This window comes from Crocodylus siamensis, chromosome 15, assembly GCF_052110815.1.
Source record: "Crocodylus siamensis isolate JL-2025a chromosome 15, ASM5211081v1, whole genome shotgun sequence".
Lineage (NCBI taxonomy): Eukaryota > Metazoa > Chordata > Crocodylia > Crocodylidae > Crocodylus > Crocodylus siamensis.
The window spans coordinates 39,762,488-39,782,876 of record NC_143409.1 but is presented as its reverse complement, the minus strand read 5'-3'; the positions used below and the strand labels follow the sequence as shown (position 1 = coordinate 39,782,876).

General features: G+C 50.6%; 2 non-coding genes across 2 annotated transcripts; both read right to left on the bottom strand.

The window, feature by feature from the left end:
- Nucleotides 1-5,073: 5,073 nt before the first annotated feature.
- Nucleotides 5,074-5,145, bottom strand: TRNAH-GUG (transfer RNA histidin (anticodon GUG)). Its single transcript has one exon. It is a non-coding gene; the product is annotated as a tRNA-His (tRNA).
- A 4,875-nt stretch (nt 5,146-10,020) lies between these two features.
- Nucleotides 10,021-10,092, bottom strand: TRNAH-GUG (transfer RNA histidin (anticodon GUG)). The gene has a single exon. It is a non-coding gene; the product is annotated as a tRNA-His (tRNA).
- Between the last annotated feature and the right edge of the window lie 10,297 nt (nt 10,093-20,389).

The window sequence follows — 20,389 nt, the reverse complement described above, 5'->3', positions numbered from 1 at the left end:
AACATCTTCATCAGTGACTTGGATGAGGGGGTAGAAAGCACCCTGTTCAAGTTTGCTGATGACACTAAGATGTGGGGGGATGTGGGTGCACTAGAAGGGTGCAATAGGCTGCAAGCTGACCTTGACAGGTTGCAATGGTGGGCGGATGAGAATAGGATGGGGTTTAACACTGATAAGTGCAAGGTGTTGCACATGGGGAGGAAGAACCGGCACCACACTTACAGGTTGGGGAACTCCCCTCTTGCCAGCACGGAGACGGAAAAGGATCTTGGAGTCGTCATTGACTCCACGATGAACATGGGCCGGCAGTGTGGGGAGGCAGTCAAGAAGGCCAACCGTACCCTGTCATATGCATCCACAGATGCATCTCGAGCAGGTCCAGGGAGGTGATCCTCCCCGTCTATGCGGCACTGGTCAGGCCGCAGCTGGAGTACTGCGTCCAGTTCTGGGCGCCACACTTCAAGAGGGACGTGGACGATATGGAAAGAGTCCAGAGGAGGGCCACTCATATGATCAGGGGTCAGCAGGGCAGGCCTTATGAGGAGAGGCTACGGGACCTGAACCTGTTTAGCCTCCACAAGAGAAGGTTAAGGGGGGACCTTGTGGCCTGCTACAAACTGGTCAGGGGGGATCAGCAGGTATTGGGGGAGTCCCTGTTCCCCCGTGTGCTGCCAGGAGTGACCAGGAATAACGGTCACAAGCTGGCGGAGGGTAGGTTTAGATTAGATATTAGGAGGCGCTACTTCACAGTCAGGGTGGCTAGGGCCTGGAACCAGCTTCCAGGGGAAGTGGTGCAGGCTCCTAGCCCGGGGATTTTTAAAAGGAAGTTAGATGAGCACCTTGCCGGGGTCATCTGACCCCGGTGCTCTTTCCTGCCAAGGCAGGGGGTCGGACTAGATGATCTACCTAGGTCCCTTCCGACTCTAGCTACTATGAAACTATGAAACTACCATCCATATCCTGCTCACTTGCCCCTAAAAATCCAAGGGGACCTCAGATTCTCTTGTAGGTTCCCTGATGTGCAGGACAGTCTGCATGGCTTCAGCTCTGTACTGCTCCTGATTTCCTTGCCTTAGCTGGTGCTACTGTGTCTAGCACTTCCATTTTCCTCATGCATCTTTGGCCAAGGAGCCCTTTGCCCTTTCTCCTTCTGCTCCCTGGCTTATTCAGGCATTTGTGCAGGGATGGGGCAAGGTGCACCTCTCCTGGATTCATGCCATTGCCTGTGCCAACAATGTACTTGAACCTAGAGAATCACAACCAGGGGATCAGGAACAGACAAGGTCAGAAAACAAGTGTCCCAACCAGGTCAGATCAGCAGCAGGCGGGTCAGGAGTTCATGGTCTATGGGGGACCACGATGTAGGCAGAAACTAGGACCAGGGAACAGAACACTAGGATCTAACAAACAGGACCTAGGGCACTAAACAGGCAAATACCAGGAACAAGACACTACAAGCCCAAGGCTAGACAAAGTCACAGCTCTCTGTTAGGCAGCCTGGTGGGTCCTGATAGGGCTGGTCCTGGTAAGCAGGCAGCTGCACCCCTGCAGGCTACTAGGGCCAGCTGTAGGCAGTTAGACCACTGGCAGCCCTGCCCCTTTGGGAAGCAGGGACAGCTGGGGGCATTTAGCCTGCCCGTTTCTCTGGCTCCTGATGCCAGCATTGAGTTGTGCAGACTTACCCACCCTGCAGAAGGACAAGTATTTTAATGCCTTTGTTTTTTACCTTAGCCCTTTCATCAGAGCTCCTGGAATATTTTCACTCTCTTCCTCCACAGTCACTAGTGCCGAGTTGTCCAACTTCTTGTGCCACTTCCTGTGTGTCCCTTGGATCTCAAATAAGGAGTCCCTTTCTTGTGATGAGTACTAGGGCAATCTGTTGGAAATAACAATCACTCAAGGAGCTTAATGTCCTGGGCTGCTCTGTTTCCTTAGTCCTCAGATTTAGATTAGGGGAGGGGTGAGGTTAGGATTAGTTTAGAGCCTACTTTTAGAGTTCAGTTGTGAATGGTGTGTTTCAACCTAATGAAGATTAAACTATGATGAAAAAAATGGGCCAGTGTTCCCAGTTTGATTACGTCAGCCTTACAGATTTAATCCAAACTGTTTTGTCTTTAATTTCTGCAAATTAACCTTTAGTTCAAACCATTTCACCTGCCCTTGGAGCTGTTGGCTTCACTATGCAAATGAGCTGTTCCCATATAAGTACTGGGAAGGAAGAAAGGAAGGAAACCCCTCAGAGACCTTGGAGTTTGTACACTGAGTCCTTTTCTATGGAAATGCCAACATTTGAGAATGTATTAGCATTGTAAAAAAAGCCATGCTTGTAATGGCCTAACTTAGTCACTAGAGGGATGTCCTAAAATGAGTAATAAACATAACACCAGACGGGGGTGGGATGGTGGGGCATTGTGATATCCTTTATTGGACCAAGGGGATAGTTGGGAGAGATGTTGGAGAAGCTTTTGAGAAAAAAGTTCCTTTCTTCAGATCTTTGTACCTGAAAGCTTGTCCATCATCTTTCCCAAGTATCCTGTTGATCTAATAAAAAATATCACAAGAAAATCCTTGTCCCATACATTGCCTGGACCATCATGACTACAATAATAGTCCAACCATGCTCATAAAAAATAACAAATTTCTGTCCACCCCAAAAGGTTCACCTTGGCCCCCAGAGGCTGCCTCCTACCTATACATTTATATGGAGTAGTGAATAGGGTGAGCTAAAGGGAAGGTTAAACCAGAGCTGGCAGTCCTATAGGATATGGCAGCAATTCTCAAGCAGGGTGCTGCAGCTCCCTAGGGTGCCTTGAAATCCATTCAAAGGCACTGTGGGGTGCATGCAATGTTTGCACTGTAAGGTGTGCAAACATGATTCACAAGATAAATCCAGAGATAGGTCCCCGTAGGTGCATGGGACCTCATAGCCACAGGGTGAAGCTTGTGGCTCTGTCACAGTTGATATGCCAGGGAGACACTTGCAGGTTACCTGGATGTCCAGCTGTGCCTGACTCTGCATGTGACAAGCCCCTGGCATTCCTTGCTGCCTGGGGACCTGCACTGGACCCCTCACCCCTGCCTGCTGGTTGGGCTGCCATACATGGTATGCCCTCACTGTGGATGCTGTGGGGTCCCAGATCCCAGGATTCACTGGCCCCGAGATAGCTAAAACATCAGAGGCACACAAGTGACATGAGGGGCACCCATTTGTCAGGCCACAGTCCAAGGGCAGGGGACCTAAAGAGAGGCAGGCAGGGATGTTGGGGACTGGCTGAGGCCTGTTGGTTGCTTGGTATACAGGCCACCTGTTCAATGGGCAACTGGCTCTGAGTCCAGAGGCTAGGAAGGAGTCTGGCAGGGCATGGGGCTGGGACCTGTTGTAGGGTCAATGGGAAGGGGCTTGTACTGTCTGCAGGGCCATGACACAGAAGGTGCTGTGCTTTCCTTGTGGGGTTGGGCCAAGTCAGAGGAGAAAGCCATGGGAGTTGGGTGGCTCCTGGTACCTGGCTTGCCAGTCATCGTGACAGAAGGGAGCCTGCAGGACTGCACTTCATGGAGCTGAATGCTGCAGCAGTAAGTCATGGCCAAGTGCTCAGATGGCCAGGCCGTACCAGCCAGGGGCTACCAGATACCCCAGCGTGGGATGATCTCCTGCCATGTCTGTCTTCAGCTCCTCAGGAGCTTCCCAGCTGCACAGTGCCACTGATGCACCAGGGCCAAGGTCTCTGTCCAGATCTGTGTGGCCCTCCTGTACCACACAGCTATGTGCTTTCCTCTGAGAGGGAGCATTTCCATTGGCATCCACGGAACAACCCAGGACCTGCTGTCTCAGCATGTGCCCAGCACTTGCAGGGCATGGCCTGGGATCCAGACTGTTTTAGTTGATGTCACTGTGGTGCTGGTCGCCAACGCTGGATGCCGTCGTGCGATGATGAGGACGACCAGCCGGGACCTGCCCAGTTGGGGTGCAACATTGGACCGTTTCTGGGCCCCCACGTGGGACCCGGAGGACACTGACAACACGGCCGCTGACTGCGGGCGACTCACAGATCCCAGCGGCTTCAGCGGGCATCAAATAGTCCCCAGCTCCCTGCCATTTGTTGCAGGAGCTTCATTGTGCAGTAATTGCTTCTTTCTGGACCTGGTCCCAAAGGGAGCCTTGTCCTGAGGGAGGGATGAAAACCAGGCAGTGGAGGTAGTTGGCACTACTAGGCACTGCTAGAGCCATGTGAAAAATGGACGTCCCATTTGGACACGTGGACAAAACCCTTCCACATTTCCCCTGAAAAAGAAGTGCGAGAGAAAAGTGAGCAAGGGCTTCTGGGAGGCTTGTACAAATTGAAGGGTCATGTATTGGGGAAGAATGGGGTATGAGGCAGCAATGGGCTGAGGTTGGGGTACAGGGGAGCTGGGACATGAGGCAGGGAGGAGTGGGGGGCTCAGGGATTTACAGCCCTTGTTTCTTTCCCAGCGGTGCCTGCCACCCCATCTCCCCAGATGCTGTGTGTGATGCAGCAGTGCCGTGTGCTGTCGGGATCCTGGCTGATTGCCCTCTGGCAGGCCTGGGTCACAGGGCTCAAGTGGAGGCAGGTGCTCATCCAGATGGCAACCCAGGACCCCACAGTACTGCTGCCCAACCCGGGGGGCACCCAGCCCCCTGGCATCCTCATGTTGGAAAGTAGGACCTTGCAGGTCTGCCTCTGGATGCACCCAGATGGGCCTGCCCCTGGGCAGGGTGACAGCTCATGTCCCTCCTGGTAGGATCCTTAACTTCAGTGCCCCCCTTCCCTGCTCCCAGCAGGGGTTGGAATTAGTCTGTTTAAATCAGCAGACAAGGTTCTTTGTGATATCTTTTATTAGACCAACCGAGGGCTGGATCTGGGAGGCTGGTGGAAAACAGTTGTCCCCCCCGAAGGCTGGAGGGATTCACATGGGTCCCTTCCTCAAGACTGAAATGCCAGTGCCCGGTGCCCGCGGCGAGGAGCTGTGCACCATGTGCCTTCTAAAGGGACAAAAAGGCCTGCAGCGAACTAAAAAGCTCAGCTCCCTGCCGTGCCACCGCTTGCAAGGCGATGCCGTGACTCGGATTCGAACCGAGGTTGCTGCGGCCACAACGCAGAGTACTAACCACTATACGATCACGGCGAGCTACTGGAGCCACACGTCTCCAGCCTGCCGCCCGCCCTCTTCACTGCGGCAGTGTTGACATCACTAAGAAGGACAACCCGGAGTGCTGGCTCCGCCCCTCCCTGGTCGGTTCGTCTCTTGCGCATGCGCCCCAAATAAAATGCTGGTCTCGGGTGCGCGCGATGTTAGGGGCTCAGAGCTGTGTGAGTTCCACGCATGCGCCCTTGCTGGACTGCGGGGGTGTTTTCCCGGCGCGCGGGGCGTGGAGCCGGCGCGCCTGTAAGGCAGCCCCCGAGCCCGCGAGCGGCGTAATGAGGGGGCGTCTGGTGAAAGGCTGGGTTAGGTGATTTGCTTACTACCGCGGACGAGCTCTGACGTGGAGCCAGGCCAGACCCCATATCTGGACCCCAGCCCCGAGACACCGCTTGCCTGGCAGCCCTTTGTCTCCTGCCATAACAGGCCATCACGGGACTGCCAAAAAGGGCACGCTCCCTCGGGGTGCCGCCCTCTCACGGACTCTGCAGCCCTAATCGTGTCTGCTGAGGCCCTCCCAGTACAGGAGGGGGATGGTCTCCTTGTGTGGGGCTGCATCCGCCTGGGCAGTGGGTGTCGTTGCCAGGCCAAGGGGCGATCTGTTCCCTCACCATTTCTGGGTGTCAGGAGACACCTGCCAGCCCCAAACCTCGTGAGGGCCTGCGAGTGCTACCGTTGCTGGAGAACGTTTAATTCCTTTGTCCGATGTCTGCGGTCCAGATTAGGCTTTTGAAAACCGAACCTTGTGAGAGACCCAGCTGTGAAAACTCATGCAAAAGACTGTGGAGTTTCCATATGAATCGGCCCCTGCCCTGATTTTCAGGCTGATTTTCAGGCTTCGCGTGGAACTTTGGACGCGTGAAATTCAATTTTAGAACAGACATTTAGCCAGATCTCTGGTCTGAAGAGGCCACGTCCTCTCTCATTCACGTACTGCAGGTAGTGCGCGTGGCTGTATCTACACCAAGGCCACGTAGAAAGTTTCACTGCCAGCACTTCTGCTGTCCTGAAGACGCTGACATGGCTAAGGCACACGCACATCTGGCCGTTTTTGCCAGTGCTACACACTTGCTGTGTGAAGTTGTGTCAGCAGAAGCCATGATGCAACATAGGTAGGTGCCCAGGTCTTATACCTGTGGGTACTGCTGTGGAGCTGGACAGTGCCTGCCCTGGCCTGGTGCCAGCTGCTGTGTGTCAGCTGAGGTCATGTGTCAATTGGGGGGTAACTTTAGGGGATGGAAAGGCTGGGTTTTCTCAGCTGGCAACAAAAGACAAACTTTGTAGTGTGCATCAGGCCTTGGTCACAGTTTTCAAGGGAGGGCTGGTACCTTAGGCTTCATTGTTGGAGATTTTGGAGACTGTGAAGACTGAGGGAAAATATGGTGTGATACTTCATTGGAGCTGCAAAGCAGTGAGAGAACATGCTACTAGTTTATGCTTCTACACATGGAATGGGAAGAGGACACCAAGGTGATACAGGAAAACCCTAACATTAGCATTTCACATTTCTTTTCAGTATAGATGTCCCTCGCTCTCTGTCATGGGGCTGCCTCTCCTGTAGTGGCCTCCCCAGCGTATGAGCTCTCTCCCAGATTCAGTGTTTTGCAGCCCTCTTGTAGGGTGCCATGTCTTCCCTGCTTCATCTCCCCAGGAAACTACTCTCTTCACCAGGCCTCTTCTCCCTGGATCTGCCACTACAGGCAGTCCTTAGACTTGCGACACAATTGGTTCCTGAAAACTGCATCTTAAGTCGAAACGTTATAACCCGGAACCAATTTTCTCATAAGAAACAATGTTATAAATGGGGTATTGGTTCCTGAACCAAGGCCTGATACCCTATTTTCACTAAAAATACCCCAGAATTTTGAACTCGACCAATTATAGATGAGTAATATAGCTACATTAATGGATTTATATTGTAAATAGCAATCATATTGATTTGGAAGGACTTCTCTGAGCTGACTTTGCTGGACTTTTTGAAAGGCTCCTAGCTGGACTTTTTGAAGGCTTCTTGGCTGGAGTCTTCTCAGGAGTCTTGGCTGTAGGTTTTTCTGGAGTCTTTTCTGCTTTCTTGAAGAAAGTGTCCAAGGAAGTTTGGACAGATGTTCTCCAGGGAGATGAGCAACACAGCGAACTTGGCGTGGCGTGGCATGGCTTTGCATCAGATCAAGCATTGTAAAGTTGAAACTGATGTCATAAAGTTGGAACAGGGTGTCAATTTATAAACGTTGTAAGTGCGAAACCTCGTAACTCAAAACGTTGTAAGTCGAGGACTGCCTGTACCTCCTTTCCTGTGCTTTCCCCTCACTATGATGACAGAGGCAACCTACAGCCCTGTTCCACCACATATCCTGGGTGACGAGAGAGGGGACATCTCTGCCAGCCATTCTAAAAGGCACCTGATCCCAGGTCCTTAAAGAAGCAGTAGTCTGAGTTTCCTCCTCAACCCCTCCCTCAAGTACTGCTCTTTTCCAGAACCACTTCTTCTTCCCCAGCGTTTACCACTGCTCTCCCCTTGAAGTGTATCTGGTCCCAGAGCAGCCAGAACCTAAAAGGACCACAGCATGGGGCAGAATCTGTCTGGCCCCATGGTCTGCGATGAGGCACTCATTATAGGGCAGCCTCTTTTCTGCTAAACAAAGAAGCTGAAAGTCTCACAACTGATCTTAACTTTGAATTTGTTTTCAATTTTGGAGTGAATAAATGTGGGAAGACTGGTTTTGCTGGTAGGGGGTTCTTCTAGGTAGCTGTTTTTATAGGATTATTATGTAGAAATTTGCATCAATTGGTGAAGACCTTTCACCCAGATTAAGGTCATGCCAGCTCCTCAAAAGTAGTATTATAGATTTTGAATACAGGGGAGAAGTTGTAATGTCTCTGTGGCACGCAGGCCATCAAATCACTTTTAAAAATAGCTGATTTTCCAACTACTCAGTTGGTCTAATAAAAGATATCACAAAGAACCTTGTCTGCTGATTTAAACAGACTTATTTCAACCTGCTGCTTGCTAAGGGTGTCTTAGCACCCTTAGCACACTGGAAAACCCTAGCATCTATTTCTCCAAAAATCTTGGAGAGAGGTGCTCCAAGGCGAAGCAGCTGAAATCCATAGACCAAAAGACTCAAAGGCAATACAGGGAAGTCTTGCCTTCAGGGTCAATGAGGGGTCCAGGGCTCCTCAGTCTCCAAGATTCACCACTTTGGGTAAAGGGAGCCACTACAACAGCCAACAAACCGAGCAGAAGTCCTGTGATCACAGGTTGGCTCCTTGACTGCGGTCCTACCTTCTGCTTAATGATAGTCCAAAAGGCTGAAGCAGCTGAAACATTTACAGCCCCTGCCACCTTTCTCCTTTTTCTGTGTTATCAGTTTGGAGAGATTTCAGCCTTGTTAGATGCTAGGAAACAACATTTCCTCATAAATGATTAGGGTGTGTTCTGTGTCAATGGATGAAAAGTCCTGAAAGCTTTAAGATTCTCATATGTAACTCTCACGAATTAAAGAAAAAGGTGTCTGCTTATCCCATTATTGTGTTAAACTCAGCACTGTAAGATGGGGAGGGGAAGGAAAGGTTTAGGTACTACATAAAAAGAAAGTCTGAAGTAGAAGTCTTTTTAACTGGCCCAGTGGTCAAGATTTAGACATTTGATCATTTGGATTCGATGTGAAGCAGTTTTTAAGCTCTCAGCTGTAGTTCTGGTTGACTTTTGCAAAAATCTTTAATTGATATTTATAATGGAGCAGACATCCCTTTTTTTATGACTTTTCCTTAGACTGTGTGTGGATGGGTTATTGTTATATTGTTATTGTTAATTCACTGATTTAAACAATATGATGATTTAATTTCAACCCAGCTTGGAGACTAACATATCGATCCAACTTTGAATGGCTGTTGATCTGAGTGTTGTTCTTGGTTTGGCTCACTATTATTAATATTATGTCATTAATTAAGAGTTTTGCTTATTGGTGTATTACATTCAGCAAACCATACTTGTCTTGAATTTGTTTGACAGTTATAATAAAGAGTTACAGAAGATACTAGTCTCATTTCTGTCAGTAAAGCCTGGGTCCAGAAGCTTTGAGGGGTGGGTGACCAACAGGCAGTTAACCCAAAAGGCAGCATCACCCTAACTAGGCTTTGGCTGTCTGAAAACTCATCAGGTCCTTCAGAGCCAGGCCACTGCCGGTGGGGGAGGAAGCTTAAAATATTTCAGGGACTGTTGACAAGGCTGTCCTGCCCCCTCCTAGTACATCCAGGGCTCAGGGTGGGGGGGTCCAGACAAAACAGCAGTCATTTGGCCTCAACTTTCCAAGGGAATCACCTGAGGTCTGGACTAGGTCTGTAAAATGTGAATGGGAAACAATTCACAGTGTTAGGGGTGCTTGGGGGTGGCATCAGGTGGCATCTTTGAGGCAGTAAGTCAATAAAGGACCAAAGTGCCTAGGGCAGCCTTGCAGAGTGGCCCAAGCCCATATCACCCATTAGCTGAGGGCACCTTGGCTCAGATGGCACCCACCCGTCCCACTTGCAAGGTTTCCATGTACCCAGCTCAGTGGGCAGTGCCCCCCTCAGCCCCACAGGGCCAGGCCAGCGTGGGCGCTCAGCACCAGATGGCCCCTGTGCCCAGCACCAGTCCCATGCCCCCTGCCAGAGAGCTCCCGGGCCCCAGGCCAGGGCAGCACGTGCAAGGAGCAGTTGCCAGGACAGGCAAGGGAGGCCGTACCCCCTTCCCTGGGGCAGAAGCTGGCTGTGCCCAGTGCCCCACGTGCATCCGGCCAGTAAAAAGCAGGTCAGGTTGCGCCGCGCCTCTACTCGCATTAAAAGGCGAAACCCCGTGCCGTGCCACCGCTTGCAAGGCGATGCCGTGACTCGGATTCGAACCGAGGTTGCTGCGGCCACAACGCAGAGTACTAACCACTATACGATCACGGCGAGCTACTGGGGTTACGTGCAGACGTTGCGCCACCCACCCCTTTCACTGCACCACCGATGACGTCATCGAGCCGTACCAATCCCTCCGCTTTTCTGTATTACCTAGGGGCAGCTTGCTGCGCACGCGCTGTTGTGGCGCTCTGTATCTTGACTGCGCATGTACCAGGGTTGGGTAAGCCCCTGCCTGCTACCTCAACTCCAGGGAGCGGCGCTTGAACATGCGCAGGCTGCTCCGTGGCTTTGATGGTGTGTGATGCGCGTGCCGTGTCAATCAGCTGCAAATCCCGCCCCCTGCCGAAAAGAGAGGGCAGGAGCCAGGGGAGGGCGCCCCCTGCTGGGAGCCTGCGGGCAGCGCCCAGGGCAGGTGCCTTGCAGACTCCTGCTCGCAGCCCTGTGCCGGGGGCGGGCAGCCTCCCTGCCTGGGATGAGCTGGGTGCAGGTCCCCCCACGGGCAGCCCTTGCACCCAGCTGGGGAGGCCTGTCTGGGGCAGGTGAAGTAGGCAGTCTCAGGATAGGGCATGGCCTTGCAGGTAGTGCTGCATCCCCCAGGAGTGCCCAGCTGGGACTGCCTGCTCCCTTGCAGATGGGGCTCAGCCTCCCCAGACTGGCCCCACCCCAGACACCACATATCCCCGAATGGCAGTAGTCGACCATCTACCCAGCAGAATGGCCCTTTGCGCGGAGGCTTGCCCACCCCTCCATTTCCGGGATTGCTGCCTTCAGTCTGTTTTCCCCACCAGTGGTTTAGGCTGCACTGCCCTCAGCCTGCGTGTCTGCTGTGGAGAAGGTGCCCTGCTGCCCCATATAACAAGCGGCATACCCAGGTGGTACAAGCATTGTGACCCTGTGCTGGACTGCTGGGCTCTGGGTTATAGCACCAAGTGGGGACTAATGGGTAAAGACAGCAGTAAATAAATTATGGCGTGCCTGGGGCATCCACGTGGCCTGGGCTTGCTGGGCACAATCAGCTGAGCAAAAGGCCCATTCCCATGAGTGCTAAGGCAATGTCAGACACAAATAGCCATCTCACCCATACGGTAAGAGATGAAGTTTTGGTTGGGTCAGAACAGCATATGTGTGTGGAGACTAAAGAATTTATTTTGTGACAGCATTGAAGCACAGAGACCTGTCTACATGCATTGTCTCAATCTTGGGTAAACAGATTGAACCCTTTTTTCTGCCTGCAAGCTTTCCACCCCAGGGCTCAGGTTTCCATAAGGACTTTGGGTGCAAAATGTCTTTTCAGAAGCACAAAGGTAAGAAATGTAAATGTCACCAAAATGTTCCAGTTCCCTACACAGAGGTCACCTACTGCATTTTGACTCCAGGGCTTTCATTTTGGTGCAGCATGAATGGTTGGTGAGCAACTACAGAAAGTTTGGTCATTTATGTTCTTTTCAGATGAAGTTCCAGGTTTTTCATCAGTCTAGTGGGCCATTGGGCAACTGTAGTTAACATACTCCATTGTCGGTAAAAAAGACTTTCTACCAAACTCAAAATCTCCAAAATAGCTCCTTTCCCCAGAGTTTTTTCCTTACCAGGCTCTTGCAGAGTTCAGGCTGTTTTCTTCAGAGATAGTGGTTAATGATCAAACCAGCAAATTTAATTTCCTTGTTTGAGAAACTTTCCGTAATTGCCCTTCCTCCCTAGTCTGTTTAAAAAAGGCAGAAATTCATCCCCTGCTCCTTTCTCTTGCTCTAGAATTCTCAGCCTGAATGACCAGTCCAGTTGGATTGACTGGGAACGGCCCCCACCGCCAATACAGGGCTCTTGGCTATGCAGCTATAGCAAGACACCTTGACTGCTTTGCCGCTGTGGCCAGCTTTCCTTTAAAATCACCATTAGGAAGAGATAATCTCTAAAAATCTGATCCACTGCCCCCAAGTGCTCTGAGTTAATCAATATCCTGCTGGGCTTTTGGTTGTAGCTGTGTTGGTCCAAGGACACAGGCAGGCAAAGTTCTTTGGGTAGATGTGATATCCTTTATTAGACCAACTAAACAGTTGGAATAAAAGTTCTTAGTAAGCTTTCAGGTGCAGTCACCCTTCGTCAGGCATAGGAAGTCTTGGACCAGTAGGCTGCCTATGCCTGACAAAGGGTGACTGCACCCGGAAGCTTGAAAAGAACTTTTTTCCTTCTGCTCAGTTGGTCTAATAAAAGATATTACATCTACCTGAAGAACCTTGCCTGTCAATACCCTGTTAACATTTTCAAACAATTGAAACAAAAAAAGGATCATTAAACAAGCTGTATGCTTTCAAAGGCAGGAGGCAGGCCATCTGCCTTCAAGTGATATTCAGTTGAAATGTGTACCCAAAAAAGGGGTGTAGGCTTCACCTGAACTTGAGGACAGCCACAGACTTGTGAGAGTAAACTATAACCCTCCCCCACTTGAGAAGTGTTTAGGCACTAAATCAGGACAGTGTACCAAATGGATTGTGGCCTACACCAGATTGGTAATTCAGTGCATTTCCCCTCCACAGGCTGACTGGAGGAGTGGATGAGTACTGGTTTCAAGAAGGGAAGTTTATTCCCGTTGGAACACCTGCGCAGAAGTTATTTCCCCAGACTTCTGGGTCTGGGCTCAGGCCAACATTAACCCATTTGTGTAAAACCCCTAAAGTAAACTCAGCCCTTGTTATTGCTGTCCAGTGTCTGGCAGAAGGGTTACTGTTTTTAAGGTCCTCCACGTGGTCTGACAGCTGCTTGTCAAGCTTCTCCAGTATCTTTGCTGATCATTGTACCACGGCCTTGGTCAGGTGAAGCAAAGTTTGTTGGGCTGCTGGTCCAGAGACAAGGAGGCTTCAGTATATGAGAGAGCCCAGCATGGAAACAGGCAGGGCTCCATGATTAGCCCATGTTGAGCTCCCTGGCCACGCTTCCGGACAGAATGTGAACTGCACTGCCTCCTTCCTTCCTTTGGCTAGAGTCTGGGGCTGCCATCCAGGGCACATGCTGCTGGTTAAACCTGTCTGTGTTCCCATGTGCATGTGTCTGTCTCTGCATGGCTTACTGTCATAAGGCCCTGCAGCAACTGAGCCAAGTGCCCAACATCAGTCTAGCCACCAGCACCAGAGATACCCCCTGAAGGAATCAGAACTGCTTTTGTGAAGCAAACCTAGCACCCAAGTGCTGCTGGCCCCATGGGGAGGATAGGTTTGCAGGATTACACCCCGCCCCAAGGAAGAGTCAGGAGCACAGAGGTCTTCAGGGAAGTGCATGGGGGCTGGTGGGTAGTTTGTCACTGCAGTGTTTTCTGGAGGGAATGTTCCCGACAGCTGGAGATGGGGCTCCCACAACTGCAGACTTTTTCAGCCCAGTGGACCTTTTTATGAGAGATGTCCAGTTTTGCTGGGAACGTTGAGGGGAGTGTTTGAAGAAAAAAACCTTAAAGCCTCCAGTTGTCTACATTTGTGGGTTTGGGGTTTGATTTTGTTTTCAAGAGAAACACAAAAATATCTCAAAGAAAAGTATTGAGGCCAATGAAAAGATAAATATAGTTTCATCAACATCTTTTATGGGGAAAGAATGCATGTTCCCAACCCACTCTCATCCTCTCACCCTCCGCTTCTCTGTGTGGGGATAGGGCTATTGGACTAGTTCACCACTCCCCTGTGTACTTGACCTGCCTGTCTCCCCCACCCCAGCTTCCTGGCCAATGGTAGAAGATAAGTGAATAGGCCTCCTTCTGCTCTCTGGCTGGAGGCAGGCTGAAAAGTAAGGGCCTTACAACCTTATGCTGCCAACTTGGCTTCAGAAATATATGGGCATGAGAGCCAGCAGGTCTATCTGCAGTGACCCTGGCTGTCCCTGGCATAGCTGCTCCCTGGCACACCCTGCCTGCCTGCTTTTTGTGTTTATCATGCTCAGATATCTTTCTGCACTTTCCTCTGCACCCACAAGGATGAGACCCTCAGGGGGGTTGTTGGGTTTTTTTTAGTGCAAGCTGAGATTCTCACTTAATCATGTTACTCTGGGCCCTGAGCGCTTAAGAAAATTAATATATTGAGACTTACCATAAAAATGCAGGATTTGGCAACCCTGAGTGGAATGAATCTTCAATCCTGCCCACAGAAGTGTAGCAGGGCAGGTCCAGGGCAGCACCAGGTCCTGCCACACTGATTGCAGTGGTGTGGCCAGTGACCATTGTGGTGGCAACTGTTTCTCTGCCCTGCATAAAGGCAGTGCCTGGGGCTGCAGCCCTGGTCTTCCCCTCTCAGTTATGCTACTGAGGATGGACTTCACCGCAGGTCAGAGAGGCAGCCCCAGGACAGCACTGCTTACATGCCACCACCAAAGATCTCAGACTTGGGCTTGAGGGGGACTTATGGGGTCATGGCCTCGGGCTGTTCCACTGCCCCAAAATCAGCATCATATACCCTGGCTGAGGTCGTCTAAACTAGTGAAGCTGTTCCCAAAAGGGAAGGAGAATCACATCTTAGTGATTCTTGACTGTTAAGCTGTGTGCCACCAGTGAGGGTGAGAGGTGCCACAACCATTGGTGGCTGCACCAGGCAGCGCCATGCTGGGAGATTACTTTCTGAATGGGAAAGAACAAGGCTGCTTTCCTGCCCCATTTCAAGTAGGCCGTTTAGCTGCAGTGAGAAGCAGAGCTTGTGAGCCTAGGCCCAGCATCACATAGACAGTAGTGCCAACCCCACCACGTCAAAAATCACAAGACAAACTTAAAAATCAAGAGATTTGAAATATAAATGAGATGCTATTTTTGAAGTGTGTGTGTCGGGCAAGGGGGTGTTATTTGTGAAGGTGTGGGAGATGTGGGTCAGGAGTGAAGGGCAGCAGCAGGGCTGGGAGGGCTGTGGCTTGGGAGTGAGGGGTAGACACACACATACACACACATCCGCCCAGGGTGCATGACTTGCCCCAGCCCTGGGGCCCCATTCACCCCAGCCACAGCCCCACTCCCTCCCTTGTTATGGGGGTCTTGATCTGCCCCATCTACCCCTTCCCTCTTTCCCTGCCCCTTCTCCTCTATATACTTACCAGTTTGGCGCTCTCTACAAAAAAAATCCCAAGATTTTCTCTGTCTATCAGGAGATTGTAAGTCAGTTAATTTGACTTGGAAATCAGGAGTATCCTGAATTTTTCATGAGAGTTGGCATTACTGTATGGAGGTGGCCATGCTTGCTTCCATCCTGAGCTGATGTAGCTCAGGGATTTCTGCAGCCTGCCTGGTGAGAGAACCACAAAGGAGACCAGCTGTGAGGTAGTGTGAGAGACTGGAACAAGATGAGTTTGATACTAATGGAGAGAGGTAGGGGTGGGTGGGGTGGGGCTCTACAGGGGGTACAGGAAGGTAGGCTAGGGGGCTTGGTAGAGGCTGGGAGGGCTGAAGGAGGTGGGGGATGTGGGTTGGGGGCTGTACAGGAGGGTAAGAAGGAGATGTGCTGTACAGCTCTGAGGGGAAACTGCTGGGGGCTGTGCAGGGTGTCAGGATAAGATGGGATCTGGCAGAGGACTCAGTAGAAGATGCCTGGGCCTAGCATTTGGTGGAACTGGGATCAGGCCCCAGCCTGTTATTGACCTGTGGGGTGATACCATCCCAGCCTGTGCCTCAGTTTCCCACGCTGCAAAATGGGGGGAAATAATACTGCCCTCCAGTGGCAACGTGTAGGGGGTGCACCCCTTGATGGCCGTACACCTCCAGTTGGTGGGACTGGTAGCAGGGGGGGCATGTGCCCCCCTACTAAGGCGGCACCAGTCACCCATGTGCCCTCTTTGATCAAGTGCTTTAATAGTAAGAATGAAAGCACTGTGCAGGAGCTGGGTAATGTACTCGGCATCACAACACCTAACTTTTAGGGCCCAGCAGTAGAATTCAGACCCCCTGAGTCACCTGGGCTCTCTCTTCTGTGCACGAGGACATCTAAGTGCCTAAGCATGGTGGTAGCCATGCTCAGCATGCAGCTGTGCAGAATTAGTCCTTAGAGAATGCGGAGGACAGGGGCCAGGCTACAATCCCACTCCTCTCCTGGGCTTAGATACCAGTGTCAGGGCTGCAGGGATGTGACTGAACAGGATTCACAGCCCAGAGCCTTAGGGACATTGTCCCTTTGAAAAGCAGAGCAGGCCTCAATCCTTCAGTTTACATTAAGCAACCATTGGTATACAGAGCAAAACCCACCTCTCCCTTCTTGCTGAGCTACATCTCTCTCTCTCTTCCCACTCCACATCTTTTTTGTTTCTTCCAGACTAGAATATCTTCTTCCAGAGAGACTATGCCACCTCCACTCTATACATGCATACAAGGCAGAATAGCCTGCACGTGGAGGTTTGGGGCCTCTCCTGGGCAGTGGAGGCAGGTTTGAAACCCCTCAAGATAAGGAGGAAATTGAACCTTGGTTTCTCATTCCCTGAGAGTGTTCTAACCACCAAATTAAAAATAGGGCACTGCCTCCTCCCCTGGCCACTTTTGGGATGAAGTGGCCATGGCCACTGAGATTTGTGAAGCTGGTTCTCTGGACAGGTGTTAGGACTGCTCATGACACACCCCAGAGGATCAAGCTGCAGAACGGACAGAGCTGAAGGATATGTGCCCATGATCCCAATTGACCTTAGGCCAAGTTTTTCAACCCGGTGAAAACAGGCAGATCTGAACGTGTCCATAAGCAGACCTCTAGGCTCCTGAGGATCTTTACAAGCAAAACTGAGGCACGTGTGGACTGTAGTTGAAGATCTGGAAGAATGCACTCTTGGACTGAGGGGCCTATATTCTGTCCAAATTTAGTGTTAGGCTCTTTGATTCCAAAAATAACCTTTGAAAGGAAGGAGAGAAGGTTTGTGCATATTTTTTATCCTTTTTATTTTATCCTTTTTCCATCCTTGGGATTGGAAATGTTTCCCTTTAATTTAAAAATATCATGCTGGGGAGTGATATCTTTATGAGTCAGAGATGTGAGTGGGAAGCTTTCATAGCACTTAAGTAAAAGTGACAGAGGTATGACACACTAACAGTGAGCACTTTTCTTCACATTGTTGAGCAGGTATTTTAGTTAAACACCTGTGACAATATGATTGAGCAAGCTAAAACATCCAGACATTCATATTAAGATACCTTCCTCCATCAATCCAGTGTTACTTGCACGGAGCTTTTGGTGCCATGACCCTGACACTTCCCCAGACAATCCAGAGAATCCTTCTCTCCACACATCACAGCCTTAAAACTTTGCTAACGCAGAGTTAACATTGACCGGCTGTGACTTGTGCTCTGGATACAAAATGCTCCTAGAATTAAACCTCTCCAAACTGGGATATAATGAATTAAAGTAAAACTAATTTAACGCTTGGAGAACAGAAAATGCAAAGATAATATAAGTTAACTGAAGTATACATTAGTTTCAGTAAAACCCGTAATGTGGTAGGCACAGTTTATTGATGTGAGCACACATGAATTTATAAATGCACAAAAAGAACATGCATACGTACACAAAAGCACCAGGAGAACCAAGACAGCCAGAACACGACCATACACGCATGGATGAGGGCGTGTGGAAAGCACTTCTGCCCATTTTGAAGATAGTCATTGACACTGACGCCCACTGGACTTGCTGGGTAATTTGGTCATTCTAATTAGCCACAGCTGCTAGTTTCCATTTGGATCTGGATTCAAGCATCTCTCCGGCCTGTTCTTTCCCTGCATGAGAAATGTTAAATTTATTGCATTAGAAATGTTAGCTTATTGCTCTTGGTGACTGCAAGGTTAATAGCCAAGCTGGGAAAACAAAGTGCACTGAGAAAACAGCTTTCAGGCTTCATTTTTTCATCACAGAGAAGGAAAACCACAGCACATCCCTCTATATCCCATTCCCCCTCCCTCTCCATTGCTGACTGGTCTTGGCCTCCATCTTTTCCCATTCCCTCTGCCCTGTCAGCTCTGGGTCAAACCCCACCCCAAGGATCTTTACTCCCTTGTGGGAGATGGAGACCACCATGGGCAACAGGTCCCTGAGCTTACCCAGGACTAGGCATGTGCTTTTGCTCATGCTAAGCTTGGCCCCTGCTGCTGCTCCGTATACCAGGGTGTGTTGTGCTCTTTCCACTGACACTTTGACCCTGCATATGATGTTCAGGTCATCCATGTATGCAAGGACTTTCATCTCTTCCCTATTCCTCATGGGGATTTTCACTCCACTGATCCGGGGGTCCCGTCTGAGTCATTGTGCTAGTGGTTACACTACACAAATAAACAGGACTGGGGAGAGCAGGCAGCTCTGCCTGACACCCGATTCTACTGCAGTCGGGACTCTCAGAGACCCGTTCCCCAAGACCCCACTGCTCATGTTGGTGCACAGTGCTGCCTTTAGTCAGGTGACAAAGGCTGCGGAGACTCCCTTGTTTTTCAGTGTCTCCGGTAGGAAGTGATGAGACACCTGGTCGTAGGCCTTCTCCAAGTCAAATTTCAGCATGGCGACGTTCTGTCCTCTCTCCTGCTGATACTGTAGGGCATCGTGCAGCTGCATCAGGGCATCGTGGATCTGTCGCATGCCTGGTCTTCGTGGACCACTGCACCTATAACAGACTTAAAACACTCACCCAAGCCTTTAGCTATTACATTGTAATCAAAGTTCAGGAGTGTAATCGGGAACCAGTTGCTCAAGTCCCGCCTCTCCCCCTTCTTGTACAGAAGGGTTATGAGGCCTTCCTCCATCCCCGCTCCGAGGTGGCCCTCCTGCAAGCACTCCCTATAGACCTCTGGCAGGTCCAGGCCCACCTGGTCCCAGAAAGCAACATGAACTCTTTGGGCAAGGCATCCGCCCCAGGAGTCTTATTGTTCTGGAAGCTGTGGAGCATCATGTTGATCTCCAGCACCCTCTCCATGAGCAAGAGATGCACATAACTACTTAGGTTCTCATACCCACCGCTTCCCTTCAGAGGCTGGTGAACTGCACTGCAGCCAAGGTGTGACGAGCCAGTGACTGCCTCAAGCCTCCACTGTTAACTCCAAAAGCGTGGTGACAAGGTAAAGCAGTAATTCCAGGAACCAGCAGCAGTTGTAGGCTGTTGTCCCCCACAGACCACTAGTGCGAATGCATGACACAGACACCAGGGGAGTTCTGGATGACATAGAAACATCAGTGTTTTTATAATCTCATGGTGGCTTCTTCACAGTGATGTCAGGACCAGAAATATGCATCGTATCGCTAGGCTAAGTTACACTGTCGCGCTTTGGGTGCAGCTACTTCCAGTTCTGAGCGCTGCCCCCTACTGCCTTCCCTTCCTCCCCACAGTACCTCCCAGCGTGACCCTTGTGGCAAAGTTGGCCCCACTCCCTGTCACCCTCGCCAGGACTTCTCTCTCCTCTCACCAACGTGCCAAGCAGGGGTTCCCTTCCCTTCCCAGAGCACCTCAGTGTGACTCTCCTCCTTCCCCCTTCCCAGTCCTGAAGGAACGTGGGAAAGTCTCCATAGAGCAGGACACCTCACACTGCATAGACAGCTGCGGACTGGGGTTAATCCCAGGGGCTGAGTTTCTAAGCGGTGGCTCTGACTCCACGTAAGGAGAGATCTTCCTGCCCCTCAAGGCTGTAGAAATGCCAGCAGGACAAAATGCCTCTGTGGATCTGGCAGGGAAGGTGGTTTTTGTTCCCCAGGCTCTCCAGATCCCTCCTCCAACGCTTGGGCCTGCTTCATGCAGCCTGTTAGATAAAGCTCAGAGGGTCCAAAAGAACCTGCGTGCGAGGTCTCCTTAGCCGCCACTTCAGCTGGGACCACTCTCAGCAGAGCCAACCCCTCCACCCCCTTGGTCTGTGCTAGTCCACAATTTTTTTTCTGGTGGACTCACACGTGTGGCATGTTTGATTATTCCCTCCCCAACAATAACCCCCTGGTTCAGTTCTTAGCTGGTATAAATCGCTGCAACTGCAGAAGCATGAATTGGTAATGAGTTATTAATGGCAGGGATGATTAACCACTAAAACCAACTCCCAGGGGAAGTGATAGGGTCTCCATTTTATGAGGTCTTCACATTCAGATGAATGTCCTATTTCAAGGTCTTTCTGGCTAAGCACCAGTTATTTGGGCTCAATCTGGGAATTATTTAGTGGCCTGAGTCTTACCGGAGATGTCACTAGATGATCTAAGGGTCTCTTCTGGCCTCATAAGCACTCTACCCTGGAATAAGCTCCTGTCAGAAGTAACCTCGGAGTCCTGAACAATCTCTAATAAATACTGAACTGATTCGCAGGAAATGGGGGTAGTGATGAGTCAATAGCATGGATTATTTTACACAAGTCCTTCTGTAGTTAATGTGATGAAGTCATTTCTCCAGGGGATCGCAG